Genomic DNA, 8140 nt, shown 5'->3' on the forward strand with positions numbered 1-8140 from the left:
TTTTAAGGAAATTTTGCAGTTTTTGGTTATTATCTTGAATATTATTGAAGATAAAGATAAACTGTAAACAGCAAAAATGTTCAGCAAAGTAAGATCTACAAAAAAGTTTATATGACCAAAATTGTCAATTGACCCCTTAAGGAGTTATTGCCCTTTAAGGACAATTTTACACAAGTTGTTTGATGTTTTTTAACTTTAAAAATCTTCTCAAATGGATCTAGTATAAATTTTGTATTTCATTTCCTTGTACGTCAAGAAACATAGACACTATGGCTAAAATGGAACATATGGGTAAAAAGCAAAAATAATCATTGATGAAAGATTTAAGCAAAAAAAATAACAGGTGAGCGATTCAGGCTCTTGAGAGCCTCTTGTTAAATACATAACAATATGGACAAAACATATCAAATAAAACTAGACAAAAAGATAAAATGCTACATGTGTTTCACTTATATAATATAATATGGAAACATTTGATAAAAAGAGTTGATTGACGAAGATAATGGTATGTCAACTATGCTCATGTGTTTTGTTTAAAATCATTTATTTAAAAAACCTCCATTTTAGTTGTGTGAAAATATTGCAGATCATTTGTTTTGGTGTAAATTAATCATCTGCAGTCTTGAGTTTACACTTTTGAAAGTCTAAACTGAAAGATAACAACCCCTACTGAAAACAAATTTACACAAGGCTCTATGAAAAAAACTTGATCAGTGTTTTTGAAAATTGACGAAAAACAGTTTCATAGATAGAATCTTCATGCAACAGATGACAGCTCTTTATTACTGATTTTGGTCCAGATCTGAAGTATAGGAAAAGAACTTTTGTCAGATATAATTTAACATTAGACTTGTATATAATTTTTGGAAACCTAATTCTAAGTGTCAGGCCACTAAATACTAATTTCACTTTGTATACCCCCACTCTTGGTGGGGACTAAATAGCATTCAACATGTCCATCCATATGTTGAACAAATATTTTTGTCACACTATTCTCTGGTATTGCTCAACAGAATGACTCCATATTTGGTCAGCAGCTTGACTATGATGAGTTGAAAATTATGTGTAAGCACCTTTTGTCTCACCTGTGACTTTCGTTGAGGAGAGCGAGACATAGGGATTGCTATTCCAGGGATGGCGACGATGACGGTGTCAACAATTGTTAAGTTTTCTGATTAAGTTTGTTTGATAGGAAGTACTTGTGAAAGATTATTGATATTTAATACAAAGTTGCATTACTATCAGTACATATCAGTTTGACAATTATTTTGAGGCCCTGCACCCTAGGTCAAGGTTCAGCGACTTTGAATTAATTAGCAATTTTCAATGTTAATTTTTCTGCTTAAGTAAGATTGATAGGAACTACTTACAACAGACAACAATATTATCTATAAAGTTACATTTCTGTCTGTACATCTCAGTTTGTCGATCAATTCTAGGCCCTTCCCACAAGATCATGGTCCAGTTACTTTGAAACAATAAGCAAAGTTGCTGTCCATCAGAATGTCTTTTTCTGAATTTCATGCTGACAGGCTAGACATATCTCTGTGTCAACAGTTTATTGAATGTTAGACACCTACTTACTGTTTGTTGATACTTTGAATTTTTCTATGTTTTAATCACAAAGGACAGGATGCGATAAGGGTCTTGTTCAGCCTAATTGTTTACTGAAATTTGCACTTTGAATTTAAGATTTCCATTCAATATGTCCATTTCAAAGATAAGGTAATACACAATGAAAAAAAATGCAGATATTTTGGTCAATTTTCAGGTATTTCTTTTGGATCCGCAAATATAGTGCACATGGAAGTATCAACTGCAGATACCAACAACACCTATTATGTTAATATTCATTTGGTACTTGTGTATGTTCAAAATTTTAATATACAATCTGGTAACAATACAGATCCTGTGTCCAAGCTGTGACAAAGATCTGAAAGCACTCCATGCTACTTTCTGTTTTAAAGGCCTTTCAGGATGGTCAGGTTTTATCAGATTAATACACACCTTTAAATTTTGAAGGCTGAAATTTCATTGGCTGATGTAATAATTACCAGAACAGAAAGTAAATTGGAGTGTTGTCAGATCCTTGTAAGGCAAAGCTTGGATACAGGATCTGTATTTTAATCAGATTGACAAATATATGTCAAAATGTGAAATCTTGGTCAATTTTGTAAATAAATAAGTTTTAGTTATCTTTCGATACAAAGTCTTTAATGTTAAAACTTTGGGCATACATATCAACTGACTTTACACAAAATTTACCTAATTTTATACTACTTCAATTTTTAGGCCAAAATTGCCCTTTAGACACCTATATACTCCAGTACTACCAAACAGAATGACCATGTTTGGTCAGCAGATTGCAGTGGTGAGTTGTAACCTATGAGAACTTTTTTGATTATATGATACCTACATCACCAGTTCTAGGATTTTAAGCAAGCAATAATCAATCTCCTGTACAACAAAAAAGAATGACTTCATATCTGGTCTGCCAGAAATTTACTTCCAATTCTTCCTATACTTTTAATGAAGGGTATATTAAGCACAACAAGTGCAACTTCTTGTTCAACAATGTGAAAAAGTATATAAAGATCTTGGTGCACTCTTTTCATTTTGTTAATTTTCCAAATTGTCATTCCAGAATTATGGGAAATCTTCTGGATAAGGTTTTTTTGTCTCGTCTGTGACAAAAGTTGTAGTATGGGAGACATAGGGATTACAATCCAGGGGCGGCATAAAATAATTGTATAAAGATTTATATTTCAGAAGGTAGAAGACCTGGATACTTCATACCTTGGATACAGATACCTTATATTATGGAGTTCCCATCTGTCGTATGTCAATTGTCCCTGTCCTCATTTTCAGCGACTGCTTGAAAAAAAAATTAGTTTTTTGTCATGAGTATCTCTCACTTATTTAGAGTGTTAAAAAAAATTACAAATAAATAAATAAAATCAAAAATGGTCTTGAATATATACAATTATGAAGAACAAAATGATATTAATAATTAGAAAAAAAAAAAAAAAAAAATCGTCTATAGTTGTGTATAATACGCATCCCCAATACCAACTACATTTATGGGATAAAAAAGTGCATACTATACACGAAAAAATATGGTAATAGTATAATTATATTTGGTATATGGGTTCCTTGCAATGTCTTCATGCCCGTCACACAGGATTCACCTGAATTCGACCTCATTTCATAGATGTGATTAGGTCCGTTTCTTCGATAATATAAGTAGGTGAACTATATGTGGTGTATGGAATGATTGTAAAGGGTACATGTCAGTCTGGCAGGTTTCATTTGACCTTGACCTTATTTTCATGGTTCATGAGTCAATGAAGTTTCTGTATTTGGTCTATTTTTCTAATACTATAAGCAATAGGTTAAATATGTTTGGCATATGGAATGATTGTAAGGTGTATAAGTATGTCTGGCAGGTATCATCTGACCTAAACCTCATTTTCATGGTTCATTGATTAATGTTTAGTTTTTATACGACTGCAAAAAAATTTTGCGGTCCTATATTGGTATGACGTTGGCGGCGTCGTCGTCCGAAGACACATTGGTTTTCGCACTCTAACTTTAGTTTAAGTGAATGGATCTCTATGAAATTTTACCATAAGGTTCAATACCACAAAAGGAAGGTTGGGATTGATTTTGGGGGTTATGGTACTAACAGTTAAGGAATTAGGGGCCAAAAATAAGCATTTTTGTAACTTCCAGACATAACTTGTGTGTTAGTGTATGGATCTCTCTGACATTGTACCATAAGGTTCCATATCACAAAGGGAATGCTGGGATTGATTTTGGGGGTAATTGCCTCAAAATTGTAGGAAAAAGGGGCCAAAAAAGGGGCAAAAAACAAGCATTTTTCTAGTTTCATGACAATAACTTGTTTGTAAGTGTATGGATCTTTCTGAAATTGTACTACAAGGTTCCATATCACAAAGGGAAAGCTGGAATTGAGTTTGGGGGTAATTGCCCAAAACGTTTAGGAAAAGGGGGCCAAAAATAAGCATTTTTTAGTTTCCAGACAATAACTTGTGTTCAAGTGTATGGATCTCTCTGAAATTGTACTGCAAGGTACCATACCACTAAGGGAAGGCTGGGATTGATTTTGGGGGTAATTGCCTCAACATTTTAGGAATTAGGGGCCAAACGGGGCAAAAAAACAAGCATTTTTTCTAGTTTCAGGACAATAACTTGTGTGTAAGTGTATGGATCTTTATGAAATTGTACTATAAGGTTCCATATCACAAAGGGAAAGCTGTTATTGAGTTTTGGGGTGATTAATCCTAAGGGGGTTCAAAAAATTGGGGGGGGGGGATTTTTTTTTCCTTTTTTTCCTTTTTTTTTCTTTAAAATTTTCCATTTTAAATTGGTTATTTCTGATTTATATATAAAAGCAAATAATAATGATATGGTTTGAATATGTAAATTAAAATTTTCTTAGACCACATTCATTCTGTGTCAGAAACCTATGCTGTGTCAAATATTTAATCACAATCCAAATTCAGAGCTGTATCAAGCTTAAATTTTGTGTCCATACTTGCCCCAACTGTTCAGGGTTCGACCTCTGCGGTCATATCAAGCTGCACCCCAGCGGAGCATTTTATTGTGTTTTGGTCAGTTTTTCCTATTACGATAAACAAGAGGTCAAATAAGTTTAATGTATGGAATTATTGTAAGGCGTTCATGTCTGTCTGGCAGATATTATTTGTCCTTGACCTCATTTTCATGGTTCATTGGTCAATGTTAAGTTTTAGTTGTTAGATCCTCTACTAAGATACAATAAGCATTTATCAACTATATTTGGTTTATGGAATGATTGTAAGGTGAATATGTCTGTCTGGCAGGGTTCATTTGACCTTGACCTCATTTTCATGGTTAGTTGGTCAATTGCCAGTTTTCCTGGTTTAGTTTGTTTCTTAGATAATAGATATTATAAGTAATAAGGTCTGACCTTGACCTCAATTTCATGGATCATTTATAAGGTTAAGTTCATGTGATACTTGTAGTAAAACTTTTATCTTTAGGACTATCAACATAAAATCAATTATGGTTGGTAAAGCAGGCGAGACATTTCAGCATGTGCACTCTTGTTTTATTCACCAAAAGCAGGCTCGACAAAAATGAATAAAACATGCATTTTGATAGAATCATGAATTTTTTCAAGGAAAGAATTCCGCTCAATTAAAGCAAAGAATTTTGCTAAAACTTATGCTAGGGGCTCTTGAACTTGCAGTAAGGTGCGACACTTTGCTCCATGTTGAAGGCCTCACACTGTCATTTGAGATAACACCAATAAAAGTTTTGTTGCATTAATTTTGGTTTTGTTTAGTGCTTTCAGTGATTTTGTGTCATGAATGTATACACCATACCCATTCTGAAATGAATTGGATTCTTTTAAATTCTATCAATAAAAGGTGGATATATTTATGCTATACACTTGCACTCAGAGAAGGCACTTTAAATTTCTTAAAAGTTGACATAGGCTTATTGATTATTTATTGTTTGATTTTTATGTCTAGTTAAGTAGACACAAGTATATAATCATAATAATTTTCAACGGTGGTTGTCTTTTTTTTATATCTTAAGGATGTTAGCTACTCTGTTTCAAAATAATTAGATTTTTAAAAGACTGTTATAAATTGGAACTATATTAATAAAGGAACTAAAAAAGCAGAAAAAAATGAAGGGTCCGTGTGCATTTTTTCAAGATATGAGCCTGTGAAAATTTGTCGGGAAGTGATTCTCTCTAGATTTTTCATACATTTAACATTGGTACCATTTTACTTAAAAACTATGAAAAAATACAAGGATTTTATAAGATTTTCAAATATGGCTTTTTAAACTATATGCAATAAAAATATGAAAAGAAAAGTAGGGGTTTGTGGGCAAAATCTTTTAATGGCACTGCATGGATAAAACCAGAGGATTCCGAATATCCTGCAAAAATTCAATAACAACAGGAGCGAACATCCTTAATGTTTTTTGTCATTTAAGGAATTTGGTATTAATTGCACATCTTTCCGTAAATTTATTCACAACCTTTTTACACTTGATCTGATTTAGTGCTTGACATAATGTATAGGCAGTTGACTTTTACTGACCTCTAGTTATCTTTTGCTTTGTGCTTTTGAGTTGCTGTTTTAATGGTGTGTACACATATTTTTTTATTCATATAAAAAAAACACATAAAGCTTGCAATTTTTAATATCTCCCACCCAGCAATAACTTTTGCATATTTCAATCATGATATGTATCTATAAAAATAAACTGAAATTACTAACATATCTTAATACAGCATATTTATCTACAGTTTCTAAGTTTAAAAAATATCTCTCTGATTTTTAATAACTAACAGTAAATAGTATTAATTTTTTAATATAATATCATTGCTTACTAAAAATACTAAATATTTTAGATAATCGCTATAGTGGGACTTCCCTTTTAGCATAGCAGGAATGTTTATTAAAGATTTCAAACTTTTATTGCCTCCAAGTTAAGTAAGGTCAGCCAAGAAATTTCAAACAAAGCCTGCCCTAATGTAACTGGTGGACCCAAATTCACTACAATCCAAAAGGTATTCTCTCGTCCTGGTGGACTTTAAAAATGATTTACAATTCAAAATTTTCAGTTGGTCTTGTAAAATGTATTGACTGAAACACAAACATCAGCACATATTCAGCATATTGTACAACATGCATAAAGATGGCTGTGAAGATAATTAGACATGACAAGTTGAATCATTACAGCTTGATGCTTCTTTCAAATATCATTTAATTCATTTACCTAAATGTAAAATTATTCTATGCATAATGCATTATCATGAAAAAAAGTAAACGGAGATGTCAGAAGGCACTATTCATTTTATCTCATTATGCATGTGATCCTAACTTATTGATTTGTTTTATTTATGAAGCTGATATTCAGGGGGAAAACACTACCCATAATATTTAATATGATTTTGAAATGCCTTCCAACCCAGTTTAGTTAAACTGTAAAACATGTGTGAACAGAACCTGTTTAAACTTAACTTTTGTAACAGGACATGCAATGAATAGTCTTTTATAATATTACCAGTACCTATATAAACAAAATCTTCAGTCTAATAAGTGTTCATTGTAGAGACGTTTCAATGTAATTGCCAACTTTACATGATGCATAAAGACTTTAAATACAAAAACAGAAATATATGCATATACATTTTGCAAGCTATCATGCTGACTAGATTAAACTGCAGCTTCTGTAAAGCTGGATAAAAATAATATCAAAAACTTTAAAATTACATACAAGATTGGTGTATAAACCCCAAAACAATATATTCTTTATATTTCATTTTAACATCATCATCTTTCCTCATTAAGATACTAATTGACTGATGCTGTTTGAGGTAGCTAAATGTCAAAGGACAAATAATCCATGCATGTTCAAGAACAACTGAAACAATTAATCACTCTGGGAGGTTCAACAAAGTGGGTCCACTGGAATGATAGGTAGGAAATTCCTGTCACGTTATTTTACAAAAATCTAGGACCATTACATTATAAATTTAACCAACTTGACAGCCCTTCGAGAAACTAACAAGGGTCTGGCAAACAGGATGATTGAATTTTTTAACGCTGCAAAGGTATTAAATACTGTATACACACATAATAACCCATGGACAATATTAATGATAAATCATACTAAACAATCAGTTATAGTAAGTGTCAAAAGACCTTTTCAAATCAAAACAAAAGCTATATGACAATTTTCACTAGAAATTTTACTCTGAATGATTGAAGATATGTATGTACCGTAAGTCTTTATCACCTATTCTGAAACATCATCAGATCTCACATTATTTCAGAATCATAGGTAGAATTTACTTCTCCTTTTGAAACTGATAGGGAGAAGTGGTGAGACTGATATGTGTTAGGGGACTGGCCTTATATTTCATTTGATTTGTTTTATTGTCCCATACAAGAATATGTATGGATTCAGGTAGGGGATCTTGACTGTTTACAAGTTTTCAAAAAGAAGGGGGGGTCCTGGGGACTCCCCCAATATTTTGTTTGATTTGTTTTATTGTCCCATACAAGAATATATATGTGTGCTCAGGGTCTAATGATCAAGTTGGAAAATC

This window comes from Mytilus californianus, unplaced genomic scaffold (assembly GCF_021869535.1).
Source record: "Mytilus californianus isolate M0D057914Y unplaced genomic scaffold, xbMytCali1.0.p SCAF_6, whole genome shotgun sequence".
Classification (NCBI taxonomy): Eukaryota; Metazoa; Mollusca; class Bivalvia; order Mytilida; family Mytilidae; genus Mytilus; species Mytilus californianus.